The following is a 24562-nucleotide window of genomic DNA, read 5'->3' as shown; positions in this document are numbered from 1 at the left end:
CATTATAAATTGTGTCCCTTTAACGGTCGGGATGAATGATTATATCGAACTAAAATTTGGTGTGTTAAAGAGCAATCTACCTTGTTATTTTCTCTTTCCCCTTTGTGCTTTCATAATTTTCTCGATCTTTTCCGTATTTTAGCATTCGATGAGAAGGGGGGGGGGGGGGCAAATAAAGCTTACAGGCTCTATATGCCACTGTACAATCATACGTGTATACCCAAGAAGGAAGGCCGGAAATTATATTTCAGAGTATGTTCTAGTACGTGTTTCTGTATTTGAAGACAAAAATATACATCTTAGAATAAATACAATATCATTCACGTTCGTCCAGTAATGAATATAATCGATTCCAATCAAATCAAACTAAACATGTTCCGGTGAAGAGTATACGGGCGATTGGATTAAAATCGGGAAAGCGGTAGAAAGCGGTAGAAAGCGTTTCTGGTCAAGCAAATATAATTTGTTTCATTCCGCCCCACGTTGCTAGAAAAAAAAGAACAATGGCTTTGCAAGTCCTCAGCGGATTGAAAGAATACTTTTTACATGCGGTTCGTGTCCGATATTAAATTTCGATGATAAGAATTCGACAATGCACTCGGAAATTCGGAATTGAAGCACAATGTCAAACAGAGCCAACAGCAATAAAGTCGCATTGGACTAAAAATGATTTTCGCCTTCAATACTTGCTGAATTAACGGGGAGCAATCTGCTGAATATGTGAAATTTAGGTCAGATAATCAATTTTCATCATCGAAAGAGTTGAAAATTTACGTATTTCTTGGTTGTCTGGGAAGGAAAAGGCTGATAATTTCAGGTTTTCCATGCAGGTTCAGAATATGGGTCATGATATTGATTATCGTTGGTGAAGTCATTCTGAATGATGTCAAAACAGATGCAACAGGATGAAAAGTGCTGTGCCAAAGTTGGGCTAACAATTTTATAAATGTCTATCCTCCATCCACCTTGCCACAGTGGCTATAAAATAACGATTCCCCAAACCTCCTTAGATTGGTTTCTCTATTTTTCTGCACGCTTTCAATCAAAGCAACTTAAATTGATAGAAAATTTACCATTTAAGAGTGCATAATAAAGAGGAGGGGAGGAGGGGGTAGTCCTAGCTGGGCACCTTCGTTACCCTCTTTTATCATGTTCTTCCGCAACTTGGCAATCGATGAGGCATCTGAAAAATGCTATTTCTATCTTAATTGATCAATAATTGTTATGCTTTAAAATTACATGACGGGAAAGGGGGTGACTGCCCCAATTAGCTCAAAATAGAGGGCACATCCTTCTACCGCCTGCAATCAATAACTGTTACAATCGATGCGATCAATGAGAGTTTCAACGTTTATTTTGGTTAGTAGTAGGTTTAAACTTCAGGTAGAAATGAAATATAGATGTTCTTCTTTGATTACTGTAGAAAGGTAAGTTCATAATAATGTAATATCAACTACATTCTCTAAAATAAAGAATTTGATCTTCCAAAGATAATACGTATAATATTTGACAGCAACAGTTTAAAACACAGTTGTCACCCCCTCCCGAATTAAATTCTACATCTTATTTTAACCGCTACACTTTCCCTAAAAAAAGATTAAAACGGTACTACACTGGTACTCTTTCAGATAGGAACAAAGTAATTAATACAATTAAAAGCTCCATATATCACTACTGGTGACATTTTTCTTTTGAGGAATTTTTGAGAACATATGCGCAAAAAACACATTATACAAATATTACTTTACAACGTTTAATTCATTTGCTCTCTTTACATTTTCTTCCTTGAACAAAACAAAGAAACATTATAAATTCTCAAAACATACTTTTACATTGCGAAACAATCACACAATGTTTTCCTCTGCACAATACCCGTTGTTACATGCAACATAAACAAAACTGTTATTTCAATTGTGATGAAATTATGAATAGGATGTTTTGAAATTTAATGGATAGATTGCAATCGCTTCTTCAGTAAATAAAATCCAATTTCATTAACAATAGACAGAAGGAATCCAATAAATATATCAATTAGTGATTAGTAACCACGATCGTATTTTCAAGGTTATTCTCGATTAGATCGTTTTGTCAGCCATGGAATCATATACATTCTTCATAAATTCAATATAAAAACTTTGAAAGCACTAGATAATTAAAACAATTTCATATGATAGTATTCATACAAGAATACGAGAAAAATATAGCCTGTTATATTGATTTGTATGACAGATAACCTATTGTTTTGAAGTAACTGTACAATCTAACATGTTGTATTGATAATGCATGAATGTATTTACTTTGTATTTTGTTCGTCTGAGAATGTAAGGAAATGCGCGAAAATATTCTGAAGGACTATGAACACAAAATAAGGGAATGACTTACATTGAGATAAATATGCTTTTGTGCTTTTGGTGTTTTTAATGTTTTATCTATATTCTAAATTATGGTGAAAATGCACGCCCTTGTCTGTGTTCTATAATTATCAAGAAAACAGTCAATTTGATTTCTGCCAGCGATATTTCAATCTGAAGTTATTTATGCCAAGTTAAACATTAATACTAAACAACTTAAACTTGCTTAAGACGAAATAGTTGTATTTATTGATGTTGGTTATTTATGACTTGTTAACATAAAAACCGTTGCATAGACTACCTCAATTGACCAGTGATATACTAATACTCATACTCAAATGAAAATGACTGTAGTATGCAACATCTTTCGACCACTTAAATCACCAATTCAAAAAGTAAAAGAAATAGAAAAAAAAATATGAATCTCGCTCATCTTGTCCAAGCATTTAACATGTGTGATTAGTAAATGCATCAAAATGGTGTGAGGAACCAGCAACACGATTGCACCGGCTTTCGAAGAATCAACTTAATGCATGCTTGTTCATCACATAATGAAATGTGCGATCATATTTTCAATGGCGTATTACGTACGTATAATATTTATTTCTTATTTATTAATGTTTTATTTACAATGGATAAAACAGTGGAGGGTAGTCCAATTCAGTTAAAAGAAACTGCTTTCCAACGGAGCTCTCCACATGATACAAACAAAAACATAAAACGTAAAAAAAAAAAAACATGATTTTAACATCAATACAATTCAATATATACAAACATTTATACATTTGAATAAACTATACATGGAGCGCACATGGGATGCACGACGAGACCCCACCACCCCCAGTAGCCAGATTGTCATTTTTTTAAAAAGCATGTTGGAGAATTGTTTAAATTGTTTCTTGAAACTGTTTAGTGATTTGCAATTCAGTTGGACGAAGAATGGCAATTTATTAAATAAAGAATTTCCCGTGAATGGAAAGGATCGTTTTTTTTTGTATTCTTTTTAAGGGTATGGTATTTGTAGAAGGATTTGGGTGGTATGGCGAGTGTTATAAACAATGGGTCGCATAACAAACGATATTGTTTTAGGTATTTTGGTGCAAAATCATTCCAAATCTTTTAGACTAAAAGACATTTTTTATATTTCATTCTTTGTTCAACAGATTGCCAATTAAGAGTAGTTAATACAGAATATTGTGAAGTTGAATAATTTGTATTCAAAACCAAACGAGCATTATATTCTGTAATTTCTGTAACCGAGTTATATCAGTTTTCTAACAATTTCCCCAAAAATAATCTATATATGATAATATCAATCCCAAATATAACTGTTTCAATATTGTTTGTTTTTGGTCAAATGTTTGATTCTTCTGAAACAAGAAATAGAACGTGAGATTTTACTAGAGATTTACTGAATATGTAATGTCCAATTATTGAGAGTCGAGAATTATTCCAAGATATTTTATATATATTGTCCCCATGCTGTAAAGATGCATTTTCAAATTGAATTGTCATTTTTCCATTTTGTAATTTACGTTTATTACCAAAAGTCACAATCTTTTGTGGATGTAAATACATACGATTAAGTCTGAGCCATTGTGTAATTAAATCCAGATCGGACTGTAAATTAGCCTGAATATTTATCTTCCGTCTTGACATTTAAAATGAACATGTCACTCGTACAATTATTGAGACACATTGTTGCCTTTCGGTCAATTACATTTTAAACCATTGGAACTCAGAGTTTTGTATACCATAATGATACATTTTATCGAGGATTAAATCAATTGGAATAACATCAAACGCTTTTTGTAGGTCTAAAAACAGACCCCCAGTGATTTTACCAGTCTTGAGAGTTCATATTATCTAAAAGAAAATCATATTTCTGTCAAACAGGTTGATATCGAATGAAATGGTCTGAACCCAGACTACCGATCAATAAAAGATCATTGTTGTTTAAATAAGCATAACGCTGTTGATGTACTGCCTTTTCTAATATTTTAGAGACTGTTGGTAGAAGTGAAAATAGGTCTAAACTGTTGTGGTTTAAAAGTACCACCTTTATGAATTGGGGTTATCTTTGCTTTTTTAAATTCTTGTGGATTTTGACATGTTTCGAGTGATTAATTAAATAGTTTTGTAAGAGGCTCGGTAATATACAATGCAGATTTCTTCAATAATTTCAGATGCAGTCCATCAATGCCACATGCTTTTCTAACTTTAAGATGCTGCAATTCCTTACAACTCTCCTTTTCTTTTTTCGAAAACAAAACTCTTATCTGTCAAACACGCAGTATTCATGCTATCTACATTATTTACCAAAATATATGGTATTGAAGTTGCCCTTCATTTGATTTCTTGAAAGTCTTTTCGACCGTGTTCAAAGGACGGAAAGTCGAATACAGACAAAAATAGCAATACCGTAGCTCATTATCATCATGCATCGCAAAAAGCTCATCCATACAAGTTTATTAAACAACGTCGGAAATGTTCAAGGGTAAGCAATTGCATTTATTAAATGAGATACAATATATTCTGATGGAGGAAGGCAATAATTGTTCAACTCTAAGACCTCCATAATTCCACTTATTCAGTTCAACCAGACGCACGGTTTAGATCACGTTTAAGCAAGGGTAAACTTAGGCCTCGGTATAACCCCTCTGCTAAAGTCCTCTTTAGACCTAGCTTAACCACATTTTCAGATGCCTCAAGGTATCTAAGTGGAAGAACTTAAAGCTCAAAAGGAGATGCAAAATGTATTCCATGATAAAAACAATTCTTGTAAAAGATGAGAATATCAAAATAAATACATACTTACACTATGTGTATTCTTATGATGGATCCAGGGGTGCAACCCGATAGAGACACATGACAGCGATTATCGTCCGGTGTAACGCGAATTAAAACTGTTGCATGGATAACAATGAATCTGAACCCTGGAACGTCCATCAAAACGAAAACTAAGTTTCGAAATATCTAAATGTTCACCATGATATCAGTCTGAGTCGAACAACCGTGTTTTAGCCGCGTTATTTCCGGGACATCCTGAGGGAATCATCTACGTCCTTCAGCTCAGAACGAAATCTTCTGTCAAAAGCTCCTGAGAGAGAATCCACTAGAGGTGGTCGAACAGTGGAACAGTTTTTATCAATGAAAATATTAAATTTATTGAAATACCGAAATCTTGTAAATTTCAAGCATAAGATAATCCTTTTAATAGTCGTGTATGCGACTACCGTTTTGATTATAAGTGCTTTGTGCAGCAAACCGCGAGATTGAAAAAAAAAAGATAGTCGTTGCGATGGTGAAGTAATGAGGACTGTCATGCTACCAACCAACGCGATAGCTTCATCTAAATCGATTGTATGACGTAAATTATTCATGAGGGACGATAGCAGAGTTTATGAGGAATTCAGACAGGTAATATATCATGATGACGTTATCTGCCTTCCAGCGTTCTATTGGGGGGGGGGGGGGGGACCTCTGTCTCAGTGATGAGAGTATGAATGTTGCCCGAGCATTTACATTCAAACCTTAAATTGCCGTGGCGGATTCGGGGAGGGGTGGTGGGGGTGGAGGGTGTGCCCCCAACGGTCAAACCCCACGCACGAAAAAACAAGTCGTGTGCATGAAATTATGATCATGTGCCCCTCTCACAAGCATTTTGGATCCTATGGCACTGTTTTTTAAAAATTCATTCACATTGCAGAATCTTGGGACAGAATGGTGACATTGACAGTTGACCTCATTAAATATTTTGAGTGGCGTAATTGACCAGCGAGGAGGGCAGCCGACATACGCCCCTTAACATTTGTTCCTAAAAAATATTAACTAAATCAGTTTAGGAGCATTTTACTGTATTACTCACAATATAGATCAAAGTGTAAAAACAACCTGAACATTCCAGACACTAATGTCACCATGATCACTGGTGTTCATGGTACACTACGATCCCTTTTTGATTAATACATAAATTATTACGCCACTTAATTCAAAATCTGAATGAATAAAGATGCGGTAGATGCCATTTGGTATTTTTGAAGGACGATCATGAGTCGGAATATTGGATTTTGATTCAGCAATCACGATTTCAGAAGAGACGGAGTCATTATCTAAATGACTGACATTTAATGATTGATCTATCGATCTATCGCATGAAAAAGAAGAAAATAATTTTCATGATTGGATGATGGAGTGATTTGTGCGGTTCGAGTCTAATGACTCCCACGTACATGTATCTAAATGACACATGAACTACTTTCACTAATGGATGTGTACATAAACGCCGTTGGTCAGTTAATTATGTCAGATTACATTTTAATATCACAATTCGATTCACACAATATATTTGAAACCCTGGAATATATTCGTCTGGTATTTTTTGAGGGTATGATCTTATTTATCAGATTATTTCTAAATTTTAGACTGTGGTAATATGATGCAAAGCAAACGTTATTGAACTTGTAAATATTTTTTTGAGTTTTTGTTTGTAAGAAATTATTAATGCAATATAACATTTTGATAACTAGACATTTTTGTAATGAACACGATACCCCAATATTATTTTAATCATAATAACTGCGTTTTAGAGCAGCACGTTGTTTTGAAAAGGATCATTAGCGCATAAAGTTAGTTACATATAGAATCCTGGTTTAGAGATTTTAATTAATGATAAAAGTAATTTCTAGAATATAAACTTTCTTTTGTGATTAAACATATTAATGATGCTGCTTTCTCATTTTCAAAGGTAATTTATAAAGAATTTGAAATTGTTGTCAGTGCTAGTAATTATGTGACTAATTGCTATTTCTCGAGGACATACATCAGACGACGCTCGTGAAAAAAAGAATGAGCAGTAATAATAATAATAATAATAGTTAGCTCTTATAATTATAGCGCATTTAATTACCGAAGGTAATACCAATGCGCTTTACAAATGTAGAAGACAATAGAAATAAAGACATATATAGAAATAATTACATATGGTTATAATCAAAACTTACAAGTAAGGAGGCATACGTTATACATTAGAAAAATCGAAAGTAGCTTCTATTAAAGGTGATACATGTAATATTTGAAAATTATTATAATGGTGAGGAAGGCCCAATACAACAATATAAATATGAATAGATAAATAAACATCAGCATTCAGTCAGTCACAAAGATGGTATGTGCTGCACCAACCCTTTGGAACCAGTACAAAATTAAAAGGAAATGTTGAACAAATATGTAATAACGAGAGAAAAAATATATAAGTATGTTAAAAAGTAGTTAAATTAAGGGTAAGTATTCTGTAAACATTCAATTGAATTTCATGTTACCTAACCCTCGTATGTCATTGATTTATTCCGGTGTAGTTTGTTATAACAGACTACATGTACTGGTGAAAGCATTCAAAGCTTTTTGAACTTTCGCGTTAGCCTTTTAAAATTTTCCTCTCTCTTCTACCACAAACGATGTAAAATTAAAAATGCATTCCACTCAATTAACTAATTACAATGGGATGAAATGATAATGAATTAGTGTAGTATCCCTGACCCGTGTCTATCAGTTACAAGTATCAGTTAATTTGTCTTGGATTTACAACGACACCACTGGCGCTATAAACGATTATCAGGGGCGGTTTAATCATCATTTTCGTTATTATTGCCAGAGATGTATTCGGGAGGGGGGGGGGGGCAACAAGGGTACCTGTCCCTGCTAAACCCTAGACTTTTATATCTTGTTGTTATTCCCTACCCATACCATAATACAAGTATTGGATAATTAGATTTGTCTTTTTCGAAGTTTTTATTTCGGTAGAAAAATGTCATTAACGATTGTCACGATTGTAGACCCAATTATTATCGACATCATCATCACTATTACTAATATAATTACGTTTTTATTGTTATTATTAGTAGTATTATGAGTACTATTAGAGTTGTTAATATTATTATTTGCATTTTGTTGTTGTTATTATTATTCTTATTCTTCTATTCTCATTATTATTATTATTTCTATCATTGTTATCAATATTCTTATTATTCTTATTATTCTTATTATATTTTATTCTTAATATAATTTTATTATTATTATTATTATCATTATTATTATTATCATTATTATCATTATTATTATTATTATTATCATCATTACTATAATCATTATCAGGAGTAGTAGTAGAAATAGTAGTATTAGTAATATCGTCATCATCTTCATTTTCTTCATCATCTCCATCATCACCCTGTATGAGGTGGGTCTATACCCTTCCCTATCATTGAAACACATCACCGAGGACCATATTACTTTCATTTTTACTGTAGAGTTTCCAATACAGGTAATTAGACAGGTGAGACACTGCGGAGTGAAGATGATGGGTTGGTAGATATTTTTTTCATTATCATAAAAGCAGTTTTCCTTCCGCACGAATGCCTTTCACTGACCTGGAATCAAGATTGAATGGTTACTAGGGAACTTAGGTCTCAAATTTTGATTAGTAAGGTAAGCAATATCCTATATAAGAACAATATGTTATGCGTCGGGTTTATTTGCAACGCGCTTGCATGGACGTATCACAATATCTGTAATGTAAAGGTACTTTTTCCCATTTGCAGGCCAAACAACAAACAACAGATCTTCACACTATTTATTCAACATTTTCTACTAGCTAGGCAATTCCCTAAATCATGCGGGCAAATTTTTCGGAGCAATTACTTAAATAGTCTAGAGTCTTTGGCTTTGATTTTAATCGACCTTTCTGGGGAATAATGAAAGACATTACATGATTGTTAAGAGTAGGTCAGAATTATCATTCAGATGTCTGCTACGTTGCTATATGGGGAGGGATGGAGTGGACCAGAACGATAAAGAAAGGTAAAAAAGTAGATTATTAGGAGGAAAGTGTGTGTGAGAGAGAGAGAGAGAGAGAGAGAGAGAGAGAGAGAGAGAGAGAAAGAAAGAAATATTATTAGTTCTCATAGTTTCACACATTCATGAATAAATTCCAAGCGAATAGGAGAGAAAGAGTGATACACCGGATCATAAAAGTGGACCTTATATATACAAGCCAGTAGAAATCCAACAGGATATGAGAGTCTACTCCTCCACCACACCAGCTCCCCATCCCGAAATAAAATATGTCAACACGGTAAACAGTAAAACCCAACCCAACCCTGCTAGAAATAAAATGTCGCCAGCTTGTGGCTACGGCATGTTTAGGCGTCTTACTGGTTCAGATGGACCATGCTATTTTGGAAGGATCATATTCGCACACCTAAATCTTTATGCTTATAAATATCTGAAGCTATCATGATAATTTTGAACATAAAAATAAAAAAATATTAACACCGTTTATATATCTATCTATCTATTTACCTATCTACATAATTAAATCTCTATCTATACATTTATGAACGGAGTGTCTGATGAAAGTATATTTTATCAATTCTTTTGCAGTATTTTGTTGTCGTCCAGTCTTTGAGTCTTCTATGAAAGGTCTGAAACCTTACATCTTTTTAAATGTAATTTTCCCTCTTTTTTAACATTATAATCGCCGATATGTTTTTAAAGCTTCGATAAAGCTGAGGCTATTTCTCTAATAACTAGATTTGAATAACGTAAATACAAGATAAGCTCATACCACAAATAGCATAGTAATGCACTCTACATCGAGAGATATGCCCTTCAGTGACACAGAAATCTATATCGTCCCTTGGGGGAAAAATGTGTAAAAGCACGTTAATTTTACCTTTTTGGGAGATGGGCCCCCAGTCCCTCCTTTCTTCTCTTCCAATTACCCCAGGGGGGATAACTTTCGAGGGATAATTGTCCTCGGGTATTGTTGTCCTTGGTTGTACGTGGGGGGGGGGGGGGGGGTGCTAAGGGGTAATTTCAATGGTGGGGGGGGGGGGGGTAATTGTCCTAGGGGATAATCTTCCAAGGGGTAATTGTCCCGATACGGAAACAAAATCTAAAAATCTGTTTACCTCCGGTGGGACTCGAACCCACAATCCCCGGTTTAGAAAACCGATGCCTTATCCATTAGGCCACGGAGGCGGATGATGAAAGTGTTTCTCTTAAGAATTTATTCTGTTAAAAATGAACCATCTGGCGCTGGTCATCTCAGCTTTGATTCATGGGCACGTGACATTCCGATATTGGAGTTCCAATAAATAAAATGTATGCAAACATCTGGCAGAATTGCAAGGATGCACAATGGATAAATGAGGATATCCACAGCGTTTGCAGTAACAAATCAAGAAGAAATTAAGATAAAAATAATAACTAACTAATTACAAAAAAATAAAATAAAAAATCTATTCACCTCCGGTGGGACTCGAACCCACAATCCCCGGTTTAGGAAACCGATGCCTTATCCATTAGGCCACGGAGGCCTTCGGAATTCAAAGAAGTACCTCATAAAATTGTAATATGTTAATAAATGAATCGCTTAAATAATATTTTATATCTAAGGTCTGTGGCGGATCCAGGAGGGGGGTCGGGGGAAAAAACGTGTAAAAACACGTTAATTTTACTTTTTTTTTTAGATGGGCCCCCTCCCCTGGCGCTCAAGGGGGAGGGGGTGTGATTTTTCAAATTTTCGAGGGCCCCCCCCCAAAAAAAAAATCGTGCTCACTAACTCCCCCCCCCCCCCCCACTGAGCGAATTATCGGCCGGCTGTTTAGCCACTAAATATTTTCTCACGAATTGGGCCCCCTCCCCTGCCGCCGGATGGATCCGTCCCTGCTGATAACACATCAATTTCCACCATAGTGATTATTCAAAGCGATGTAGGGGATTTTTTACCCCTTTAAACTTTAATCTGTGACTTTGGCGACAACTCTCAAATTTCGAATACGATTATCAAATAAGCATTGAATATCAAGAGGACATTTAACATACGGAAGTAATACAACACTTGAAACTAGCTCATCATTTTTTGAAAAATTGTATATGTGCTTCTTTTCCGTGTACTCTGAAACTCTGTTTTCTGTATTAAAAAAATAACTAAAGATGGTGGTACACTGTAAAAGTACCATGACATAATTCATAAACATTTAGAAAACGAAGAAAAACAAACAAACGTTCTCTCTGAATAAAGTAATTGAAGATTACTAATCAGTATTGAATCCACATATTCTATTTCATGAAGGTTAACCGAGTCTTAAAATATTGATTTGCTTTAGTTTACCGTTATGCATCATCGATGCATTTATTTGGTTTAAGGGTATTTTCTAAAGTACAAAAAGATTATCCCATCTTAATCACAGTCATTTTAAAGTGCTGGTATATGCCTTTTAGTACTACCATGAAGCATCGGTAACAAAAAACGACAATATTACATGTTCCAGGTATGGATGATGTATCTGTATTTTGATTGGACACCCGAGACTGATCACGTGACACTGACGTTTTGGTGATGCACCAACGCCTACACTAAGGAAACAACTGACCTACATTATTATTATCTCAGAGTAATTCGGGGGGGGGGGGGCACGTTTAAGTATTAGGTAATGTTTAAATCAGTCACAGAAGAATATTGACAATAAAGATTGAGCACCGTTACCATTTTGGAATAATTATCTCATATAATTTGATCTGCTAAAGAAAATGCGAGGAATAAAAAATTATATTATTTAACTAAACACAACTTACATTTTTAGATTGATTTTAAAGTGACTCCCTGTAAATTTGGACTACTGAAGTACACAAACTATTCAACTGAATTCTGAGAAGTTCATATATCTTAACGTGCTTTATATAAACATTATTTTATTTTTGATAGAGTACGGTGAGAAAAGATACATCTTAAAAAACCCTTGTTTAAAGAAGAAAAGCAAGCGACATCCTTACCGTAATCTTTTGATTTTCATCTTTTAAGTTGGTTAGTATTGGTTCTTGTCAAACACAATAATCAAATTCAATCCTCAGTTCCTTACCAGATCTACACAATTCATGACCTTTATAGAATGATAAAAATCATGACTGATTTTGGCTCGGCGTAGGTGGAACTCAAGTGAAAGTCATATTGACATATTGAGGAAAGAACTGTAAAGCAAACATGGAGTCGACTAATATTTGAATCGCAATAACTGTTGACTTTTTAATGGAGCCGTCATAGATCATCGGGAAAATCTGCTTTGCTAGATAAAGTTGTAAATTCGAGCATTTTGTCGTAGGCGTTTAACGATGACAGTAAATGTGTCATTTATGGCATTTAAAACAACACAGCGTATGTAACGAAAACTCAGTGGTACAATAAGTGAAGTTAAAGGGAGAAACAACCATTATTCATAGACCATATACTCTATCACTCAACAAACACATATTTAAAATCTCAAAGAGAAAAGGTATCTTTAAAAAATTGTTCAGTGTAATTTGAAGCTTACAGGCCTTACACATCATTACAGCAACAACAAAAAGAAACAAACAATACCACTTCGCTACTGTTGGGATTATGTCATGGCCGTTTTTTTATATTTCAAATGAAATATGGAAGTTAAAGGGAAATATGTCAGAGGTTCCAATTAAAAAAATACTCTTAGTTTCCTTATTTTCGTTGAGATCCAATGTCGCACCCTTAGTACCCAAACCTAAGAATATATGCCCCTCGACCTTGAAGTGACATACATATTTTTTTCTTTTCTTTTTGGGGTAAAAGGGGAACATCTCTGTTTGTTAGGTAAAGTGTATCTGAGGTAATATTTTATTCAAAGTACGCGCATGTATCCGCGGGTAGAATCCATACTGATGTGACTACACCCAGGGTACATAATACCAATGATCATATTATTACTCTTTTAATTCGATATTGTGTAATTTTACCCAGCTTTTTAGTGTGTACAAAATCCTTGATCCTCCGTCTTGTCGTATAGTGATGGTAAAAGCATCTTCTTTCAATTCCTTTGATACTACCTTTTGAGACACGAGTTCATGAGAGATAATTATGGGACACCCACCACAGTGAACATCGAGTACAAAATATTGCGGGATTATTATGCCTGTTTCTTTCTCTCTTTGTTGTATCGAAATGTTTATTTATTTGTCTGCAAAGTTTTATATGATAAGAAACAGACCATCATGACATCGTCTAGCATTTTTGTAATGTCCGTTATCTGCCAAACCATCTTTCTTTGCGTTTTTCTTCTTGCCTCTCTCATGATATCTTCCCTCTTTGGTCTGGTATAATTGTGTTAATCTGTTTGAAAACATTTTGTTCTTTGTCATTTACTTTTTTTTAAAATCCCATATCCTCCCATCTCTATTTTTTCTCAAAGTTATCTAAACTTGTTCATCTCCTTATTTCTTAAGTTTTTATACATAATTCGACCTAGAGAACAATTCTTGATTTATTTCTTTATATTCATATGAAGGAATTTCAATTTTTATAATGGAAAAAAACACCAAAAAAACACACACAAAGATATTACTAATTTTCTGTCTTTTCGTTTACTTTTTAATGTCTCCTACCCCTCTCTATAGAAATTACTTTCCCCCACCATTGTTGTAAATTTCTTATACCAAGGAATTCAATACACCCGATCAAACCCTAATCTACGTGCTTACATACTTGCTTTGATCCGATTTGATTAATTACTGGATTCCATAATCATTCCAAATATATACATTCTTTATCATGGACAATAAGATACAAAATTCGTTGATAAGAAAGAAAAATTTGAATAAATATAAATACTGTAAAAGCACGTAAATAATTATGAAGCGTATATGATTTGTATTTCTTCCTATCCCATTCAATGTCATCATAATATATTTTGAAGCCTCACGGTGCAAGACCTCTGTCTCTCTCTGTCTCTCTCTGTCTCTCTCTGTCTCTCTCTATCTCTCTCTGTCTCTCTCTATCTCTGTCTCTCTCTCTCCCTCTCTCTCTTAATTACCCCTCCCTCTCCCCCTTATTTTATTAATATCCTTCTCTGTAGATTGCTTATACACAAAACAAACCCTAATCTACGCGCTCACATATTTGATTTGATTTAGTAATTACCAATTGCAGATCACTGTATTTCTCATAAATATCCTACAAATTACAAATAATTTTGTTTAGACACACTGTCACTACAATATAATTTTTTATTTTTCTTCAAAATTCGTTTATGTATGATATTCTTGAAGACTTGATTTTTTTTTTTTGAATTTTTTTGTTTACTTGCTGAGTTTAAATTTACATTTGAGATTTAATCTGTATTCTTTCTGGTATGTTTACTACTCACCATGTGATGATGTTTTCATGTATATGTATGTCTTTATATGTATTTAATGTTATGCAGGGTCCCCAAGAATAACAGTATTTTAACTACTGATGGGGCTACCTTGTTGAAATAAAACGAAATAAATAATAAATAAATAAATAAATTTACGGGATTCCATAATCATACTACTATACATTTCCTTTTATTCATGGACAATGATGACAATACGATCGTATGTTAATAAAGCGTATACAAATTATGAGCTATATTTCTCCCCTTCCCCACTTTTTAATGTCATCATAAATATTTGAACCGACACGGTGAAAGCCCCCCCCCCCCTCTCTCTCTCTCTCCCTCTCTCTCTCTCTCTTTCTTTCAATTCGTTCTCTCTCCCTTATTTTCATCGCTATCCTTCTCACCGCTACCAAACAAAGGACTCTCGCGGGTGAGACCACTTGTTCGCGTCTATCAGAAGGGGATTGGAGCCCAAACCTCAAGGGGAAGTTTTATTTTTATCATTTTCGTTTTTTTTTACCGCCAACAATTACTGCAGGGATGCGTTGATAAACCATGCCAGGGAGCAGGCGATAATATTATCAGACTTATAGATACAAACATGCCATGAGTTATCATTCCCCTATGTTTCACGGATGGAGAACCAGGTCACACGTCTTTGAGAGGGTCATATAATGTCACAAAGGGAAAAGGAAATTTAGTGGAAAGTAAATTTTCGTAATAGGCACAAATGTAATTAACTATATACAGCATGCAATGTGTCTATTGATAGCTATGTGATACTGCTTGTCATATCACGGATGAAAATATCTTAAAGATAACACTGGCATTAAATATATATGCCTATTATTATATTTATACACATATCGATATGTATTCTTGATCACTTGTTTACCTTTATTCTAAATATACATTTTTTGTTTTCTTCGCTCTCTTGTCCTTTTGTTCCTCTTTTTTCCTTCTTCTCCTTCTTATATCCTGTAGAATCATCATAACTATTTTCTTTTCCATTATCGGATTATAATGATTATGTACCTCATGATATTCTCCTTTTTCCCCGGACAAATCCTCTCGGACATCTCGTCCCCCACTCCCTCCCCCCATCATCTATCCCGAACTCCTTGAAGCAATTGCCCTCTGAAAACTACACTTATACTACACTGTATTATACTTATACAATACAATATTATACTATTCTCTACTATACTAGTCATTATTGAACTTTACTTGACTTGACTTAACATAATATTGCCCGGGCAGGTGTCTATATCACTTTTTCGTTTCACTTAAGTGAATTTATAAGTCTTTCCTCTTCTTCTCCTTAACGTATATTTTGTTATTTGCCAGTATATATTATTTACTATTATTAAAAGACAGAACAAAGAGCGAGTTTCTTAGAATCAGCCTAAATTGTGATATGTGATGCAGTCAAAACACATAATACAAAGTCATCTCATGGCCCAATGCTAACCGTGGCATGTTGTTCACTGTCAAAGGACGTTTGGCCAAACTTAAAGCAACCCTTTCCAATGATAAATACAAACAGTGACGCCCCCATTCAGTCTTGGCTACCGGTTATTAGGTGGTACAGGAGTGCGGTCCACCGAGCCAGCCCCTGTCCCTTGGTTCCAGGACCCCGATAGAATGTTCGACAACACATGACACGGGTTTGTGACAGGGATTCATCCACAGGAAGAGGGGGTGCTATTCTAGTCTAGACGCGGGTTTCCGCAGAAAATATCATATCAAAACTATTGGAAATAGCATCCAGCGGGGATGCCGAACACACACCTTTTAAAGTTTCTCCAAGAAGATTGGTTAGGCTTTCCAGAGAACAAAGATGGCCTGGTAAGTGCCCTCTTTTCTCTTGTTCTTTCCTAACAGTTGTTTGGGATTTCAGGTTTTCATTCTGGGCCGGACAGTAGGGGCTACAGCGGAATGGCGCAGCCAGAAAGAGAAATGATATCGGATTGATCAAACACAGGGGTCGATAACTAGAACCAGGATTCGAATGGTGGTATCAATGTCATGCGACAAGACTCGAAATAGAGCATAATTCTACCTTGTTTCTTCAAGTCTTTGTCCCTGAATGCATTTGGTTTTTATTCGATTTGATCTAAACTGCTGAATAAGCCATGATGTTATATATCCAGGTCAGGCTACTCTCCAAAGTTATCTCCATTTATTGTTAGACTTTCTACATGTATTTTCTCTTTAAAAATCTCAGAATATATCTGCAAACTGGGATTGAAAGTAAAAGTAAAGATATATAAATGTAAAAGACATAAGTCTAGACCATTATTATGCAATCACAATCCTAATGCATTAAATTAATGTGCCACTGCATATTGCCCTCAAACGCATTGTAAGAGCAGTATAATAAATGATTCATATTGTAATGACTGTTCAGATAATGATAATCCAATTCAGCAGAAAATACGAAATGTGGCACATTACTTTTTCTGCAAATCGTGTTAAAAATCCCTTTCTTAGAATTGTTTCGTATTCACTTCTCATTTGCCAGAACAGGGTAGTACTACATGTTACTGCATAATATTGCTAAGTTTGCATTTATACCTCAATTAATTTGAAACTAAAATGTCTTAATCGTGCTGAGAGTATTTCCGCCCCTCTAATCCACCTGGGACGTGAATGCACCAACAGTGATAATCCATATCGGTTAATCATGTATTAAATCAATGATAAGATCGACAGACAGGAAGAAAACAAAATCTCACTTCTGCGCAGAACTTCGTGACTAACTCGCGTCAGGAAAACCAGCGAAGTTCCGCAGAAAGTACAACTGAATACTGAGCTTGAATGGAGACGTGCGAGGTAAAAAAAAAAAAGTACACGTTGCAGAACAAGACAGCAGAAGTTGAAGTAAACTCTTGTGCATCACAGATAGGGTATTCCTGACAGAATGATTAGTTTTTTTCTTTATACAGTCGGGGCAGTGTTTTGCTAATAAAAAAAAATGATAGCGATGTTGATTTGGATGGCTAGTGATAAGATTGACGAAAATGACGACGACGATTGTGTTGGTGGTGTAGAAAATAGTGATGATGATGATTGGCGGTGGTGGGTGTGGTGGTGGTGATACTGATAATGATGATGATGATTGTGATGGTGGTGGTAGTGGTATGTGATGATGATGGTGTTGGTGGACTGGTGCTGGCACGGTGGTGACGACGATGACGATGCCGATGGCTGTGTTTTGTGATGTTGGTAGGAGTTGTGGTGGTAATGATGTTGATTGTGATGTTTGTGGTGGTGATAGTTTTAACAATGATGCAAATTATGTTTGTGATGGTGGTGGTGACGATGGTATATAGTGGTAATGATGATGGTGCCTGTCATGGCGGTGGTGGCGATGATAAGACATAATGATCATGACATTTTGATGGACATGTCTTTGTTATTAGTGACGAACATTAGGTTTCTTCGTATTGATTACAATGAAGGCAAAGAGTTAATTGATCTTTACTAGTATAACAATGAACTCACACCTGACTGCATGTATTACTATAAAAAGAGGTTAAGAATATAGACCTACTTCAAATTAATAAGAAATCCTTTTTTGAAAGGTACACGAACTATGCATTTTTGTTATGAAGTATCATGTTACAATCACATCTTGTCAAAAATCCAAAATGTTAGTGAATTAAGACAGTTTTGGATGAATCATCACAAGAGTCAGGCTCTCTGCATAAATTGTTCATTTTAGCCTGAATTCGGGCACCACAGAGGACTTTTAGCTCGTATTACAAGATGATAAGGGGAAAAGATACTGTTAAGAAAGTATAAAAAAAGCGGGAAATTGCAATCGAAACTCGGTTGAGTCAATCAGAATTATTTGTCGGAAGTAAGGGAGGGGTGAAGGAGCCCCGTGACACCCTTAAGTAAACTCGGTATTGAAGGGGGTATACCCACATGAGGTGCGACGGTAGTGAGACGGGCTTACTAGATACACCGAGGTACTTGTTGTCCCCGAGCTCAAACACTCATCTTAGTCATGTTATCAAACTTTCATTTTTTTTCTTGCCTGCTCTAAGTCCTCTAGCATGAGTAAGCACCTTAATGTCGATCTAAAAAGTGCTCAATTTGGTTTGTAATATCTTTATCTTTTGCATTTTCATCATGCTTTTTGGGGGTTGTCTTTTCGTTGATTCTAAGTCTTTTTTTAAAATTAACTTTTGTCTGCATTGTCGTTTTACATTGTTAATGTCTTTTAGATATTATTGTCTTGAAAGATATGAATTATGTCTCTCTTTTCAAATGGTAACCTCATGCAGGCTAAGCCCCGGATAAGAAATTCTACCCACTCGACAACCCAATCCTCTGGAAATACCTCCCCGCCATCTATCTCCAGGACAGTTGTCCCCTTTCGACTGCCCCTCACGAAAACTACCTTAAAACAATTACCCTTCTTCAATGCTATCCCTTTTTTATTGGACACAAGTCATGTTCGAGGAACTAGGTGGGAGGGGGGGGGGTGTATTTTCTTTGTTTCACTATGGGATAGTTGAATGGGAATGCTCTCTGTGTAGTAGTTGTCCTATAGGCCAAGGGAGTGGTTTTCCGGGGTATGGCGGTCCAGTAGTTGCCTCGGAGAATAGTTTTGGGCAAAGATTTAAAAAGTGACCTTATATCTGAACAATGGCAGCAACCCCCCCCCCTACCCAATGGACAGCATTCCCAATTTGTCATTTCTATTTCTTTCAATACTAGTTCCGTATCAAACCTCGAATGCCCTCTGAAGTTTCAAATGATATCAAACAATACCGCAATATTTATAGATGACGGTGATGCTAATTAGAAAAGTTCATCGATGGTAGACTGAGATTGATGTAAAAGTCCGAAACCAGTCAGGATATAACAAAATGGACGGCAGCTGGCGCTAACCAATTATGTGAACCGAGGTGCATGCGTAGAGGAGATTTAGGATTAACCTTGTTAATCTCGCGGAAAGGAGTGGAAGTGACAGAGAAAACAAGCGAGAAATTAGCAAAAAGGAGTTTTAAAAGATAAATATTCGACTCTCAATGGAATAAAATGATATTGTAGGTCGGTAATTTGTTTAGACAGAAGTAGGTTTCCACACTGTGGTATTGTCTGTGGCAAACTGGAAGGATGTGTAATTACAACATTTAGAGAGGTTAGTTTTTTTTAGAGGTAGGGTGCACTTTAAAGTATGATCCAAATAAGAATGGATTGAAGAAAGTTTGGATAAGATCAAATAAAAAATTAATGAGACTGAAACACCCGAGGAATACATCCTGACAGATTTGACGAAATAATTACTGCACTGTTGATGTTTAGTTTTTAAATGTTCTTTATAACGGTAATTCTTGAGTTTTCGTTTTACAAATTTGGAAAGGTTATTCTCTTGGGTTATTTGATCTACTGTAACATATTTTCGCTGTACTATTTTCTGTGAAAAGAATCAGTTTTTTGTTTAAAGAATACTTTTTTCTTATCACTTGAAGTTCTTTATATATCCGTGTTTTTGTTTAATGTACGATAGCAAAGAGTGAATATTACACAATGTATATTCGTTGTAAGATAATCAAGGACATCCGACAACAAGTGTATTTTGTTTAGATGTATAGGAAACAAACATACCCATAAAATCCTGTTATCACATGTTAGATTCATTGTCTGTACTATTTAGATACGATATTTCCTGATATACATGATATTTATATTATAATATCAAAACATCCTGTGATGAAAATGTTATTTGCACGTATATGCCTCTCAAACAAAACTACTAAAGTGTAGGTGGTAGGCACGAAAACTTACTTTTTTTTTAAGTTCTTAGCATGGGGGAGGGCTGTGCTTTCTGCCCCTTGCTTATAATTCTTATTGAGCATGCCATATGGACACATTATTGAATGTTTTTCCCTCCTCCTCTTTCTTTTCCCCCTTGTATTCTCTTCTCTGAATGAATAAAGAAGGGTAAATCGCAAGTCGATCGGGAAGGGAGCGGGTGTCAAATGCTTTTATTGTTGGAGAGGAACTGTCTCAGTGTTCTCCCCGGTTGGACACCCCTATGCACTGAACCAGGGCCCTGTTTCATAAAACTTGATATCAATAACAAGTTACATGAATGTTATAAGCTACTGAAATTGTGGCATCCGATTGGCTGAGAGCAAATTTGTCGTACAATTTAGAATTTGTTATTCAATCATGACCAGTTTTATGAAACAGGACCCTGATTATGACTTCAGAATGTTGACATCTGAATCAAATTCCATCCAATCTAAAAGGGATTTCCTATTATAGCGCCTTTCTCTGTGGTAACAAAGCGATCGATGCATTGCTCCACGAGGCTTGGGCAACTTAAACATAAACTTTTCGCTTCAAGAGACCACGTAGCTGAACGGATACAAAACATTGACAAGGACATCTAGTAAATGGGACTTCAGAAGTTTCTAGTCCACAGATACAAGAATTTTGTGGGTGTTGATGACTGCAGTTATCCCCATCAGTCTTCATTTTAATGTTCCCGACCTTTTCTTCCATTTTGCCATTCCCCCAACATTCTTATTGCCCGACCCTATCGTCCTATGCTCATATTTACTCCATTTACGTTGCCAGCTGGAAATATGAATGAAAAAGAGGAGCGTCTACTTTTAAAACTAAACCGGTCGTCAGATTTAAATGCTATTAGGTCTTCCTTCTTTTTCCAACAAGCAAAAGTAAAAAGAAAAAATAAAGACAAAAATGAAAAAAAAATAATAAATATTTGCGATCTGCCAGCAGCTTGTAAAAATTACAATTTTGCAGACAAAGAATGTACTGGGGGGGGGGGGGGGTCGCACCTACGCTCTACTCCATCTTGTCACCCATACGACCCACTCCCACATTTCTCCCACATCTACGATCTGCATCCTCTCCCGCCCTCCCAATGCAACTCGGTGGCCGTTGGAAGACAACAACTAGAACTCGGCTGGCGGCACACTGATGGCCAAGGTTAGCCCGGGGTGAGCTTCTCAAGGTCCCATCCATCGCACCAGCTCCCCAGTGAGTCTCAGGTTTGATTGGGTGAACACATCCAAGTCGTGTATAACGGCCACCCGAGGAATACTGCCTGGGACAGGTGCGAACGGTGGAAGGAACGACTTACCACTGATTGGCCGTGGTTTGTGATTGAACCGGACAGGATACCACAAGGGGACGGAGCCATACGTGGGATATCTTGTGCAAGGCATCGCTCGCCCGGCCTGGTGTACTTTTCCGAAGGAGCGTAGGCTTCGAAGAAACAACAAAATATTTCCAAGTTTACAAAAGCCAACGTGTACGGAGAGAACACTGTTATCTTAAAAGATACATGAGTTCAATTCATTCTTGTAAATAATCTTTGCAAGTCCTCAAGTTATTGAGGAACTCTTTGATATTCCACAATGTACAAAGAAACAGATATTGGAAGACCTATATACCAACAGGAGTGGAGGGGGTGGGGGTAATCTTGAAGGGTGGGGCATTGGACCGATTGACTCCAAATATGAATATTACGTATCATAATGACTTCCATCATTTTGCCCCTCCCCATTCCACCCTGAAATGGTTCGACGCCTAGCCCTGCAACAAAACACAGAAAGTATACGATTGTGTTTTATTGATTCGTCAAATCATCAATCATTCCCCAAATTGTTTTAATCTGTCCTTTAATCGAATCAGTTTCATATTCTGTAAACTTGTAGTTTTATAACTTAAGTCGTTACCATGGATGCAGTGCAGATGAAACATATCAATTTATGGGATGTAATTTCGTTCTTAACAAAAAACTAAATGAACATAACAATTCTAGAGCGCTGTCTCTGTCTTCAAATCCATTTTCAAGGCTACAAATTTATATTACTTTGCCTCAGGGGAGAAGGCAAAATGAAAAGAAAAAGATCTTTCAGTACTGCAGGTCTGTTGGACTCGTTTATAGCATTCTTTCTTATCATGACAATCCCCTCCTGAGACTCTTTACAACAGGGAAAGGAAACACGACATAATTTTCTCTGCCTTTTAGTGCAAATTCTTTTTCCTCCATCTCTTTCAACGCTTAAGCGGTTGTTTGTGGGAAAACTCGTTTCAGGCTCCATTTTATTCGATGCAGCACGTGTTGCCCTATTTAATACATTTTAACTCATTGTGCGATTCATAAAAAACTGTTCTATGCAGAAATAGGCTTCAAGCTAGGGAAATAAAGTAAACAATAACAACTATTATACTCCCATAATCAACATTTTGATGAAAATCTGGGAGTGATTATTGAGAAATGAAGAAAGAGTAGCAAAGGTGAAGTTGCTAATTTAATAACTAAACACTAAAATATTGAATTAAAGACGTGTTTGGTGAGTGATAATGTATATAATGGAGCTAAAATGAAGAAAAAGATAAACAAAGTTAGTTCAAACAGTAAATGGACAAAGAAAAGAAAGGGAAAGGGAAATTAATTCTAAAACGGGAAAACCATTAAGACTAACTAACATAGACTTTGCCGTTTTGAAGTACTACAATATACAGCATATCTGGGACATAAAACAAAACAAGAAAACTTTTTATCGAACAAAGATAAAGATCAAAAGAAGAAAAATGATCGAAAAGAAAACGATTAATAGAAGAAAAATGATCGAAAAATAAAGGAATAGGAAACAATGGACTAACTACAATCCAACAGGTCCCTGCAGATACGAACCGCGGTGACCTCGAATGAACCCTGCATTATAGAGCAGGCGATATCACACTCAACATTCATTCTTTCCTGGCCTAATCAGATCGGAAAGTGGAGGAAACAATTTCATATTTTCGTGACAGAGTTGTAATAATGGAATTCCTGATCTTCCGGTAACTTGAGAGCCGGGTTCGTCAGGCAACGGGACGAGTGAGTATTTTTCAATTGAGATGTCGCCCCAGATAGAAACCATCTCATTGTGGAGGAAAACAAGAGAAAGATGGAAAAGCTTTTTGATCATGCATGCTGGTGCTGCCTAATATAACAGATATAAAGTTTGTCATCTCGTTTGGTATTCAGTGTGTTGAGGAAAGAACATATGGAAACGAAGTCAGTAGCAAGTTTTGCTCCAGAAAGATTATACTCATCAGCAATTAGTAGTTCGAAATGAAATATAGGATTCATCATGATCTAGAACGATTGATTGTTAATCAGGTTTGTATAATTGAAAGTGTTATCCTATATTCATCATTAAAGGAAAATAAATTATTATATAATTATGCTATGACGTTTCTACTTTACTTTAATTATCGGAACCAATGATAGAAAACGATTTAAAGAAGATACCTGGTTCGGATGATTTTACAAAACAAAAACAGCATGAATGTTAGTTGCACACTGAAATCAAATGAACTTAATGTACTATAACAGTTTTAATTACAAGAACTAGTCGATCGTCATGGAATACTGACAATAAAGAAATATCACATGCAGCTTATATAGACTGTCAAAAGCAATGAAAACATTAATCACAATATCATGTTTTTCATGCAGTCGAGATTAAACGCTATAATTTAATATGTTAATTGCATAACATGGTTTCGATCCTAGCTTACAGATCGCGAACAAGCTTGTCACAGAACTAAATCTGATCCACTAATATTATTGTATTGATGGGAGTACCTCAGGGGTCCAAATTGGGTCCGTTGTAATTTTCCATCTATGTAAACACTTGACCAAATTAGAAACATGATGGATCTGTGGATATGCAGATAAGTTAACGTGTAAGTGGGAGTAACAGACGAGGTTGAACAAAATACGTCGGTTACGTAATAAGAATTAATGGGCATCAAATAATAACAGTGGAAAATATAGACGTATATAACTTTGTAAATATTCTTTAAAAAAACTACGTAAATAGATTTTAAACATTATTAGATTGAATATTTAACTTGAGGGCATTTCAAAATAATCTATCCTAATACAAGGTGTAGATTACAAGCATTCACTATTCAAGTTAATGCAATAAGACTTTATTGAATTATCACATGGAG

At 35.6% G+C, this 24562-nt stretch overlaps 2 non-coding genes across 2 annotated transcripts; both read right to left on the bottom strand.

The window, feature by feature from the left end:
* Positions 1-10315: 10315 nt before the first annotated feature.
* Positions 10316-10388, bottom strand: TRNAR-UCU. Its single transcript has one exon. It is a non-coding gene; the product is annotated as a tRNA-Arg (tRNA).
* Positions 10389-10653: 265 nt separating this feature from the next.
* Positions 10654-10726, bottom strand: TRNAR-CCU. Its single transcript has one exon. It is a non-coding gene; the product is annotated as a tRNA-Arg (tRNA).
* Between the last annotated feature and the right edge of the window lie 13836 nt (positions 10727-24562).

Source organism: Strongylocentrotus purpuratus, unplaced genomic scaffold (genome assembly GCF_000002235.5).
Source record: "Strongylocentrotus purpuratus isolate Spur 01 unplaced genomic scaffold, Spur_5.0 spur5_scaffold_6, whole genome shotgun sequence".
Taxonomy (NCBI): domain Eukaryota; kingdom Metazoa; phylum Echinodermata; class Echinoidea; order Camarodonta; family Strongylocentrotidae; genus Strongylocentrotus; species Strongylocentrotus purpuratus.
The sequence above is the reverse complement of the archived record's forward strand: the minus strand, read 5'-3'. Positions and strand labels throughout refer to the sequence as shown.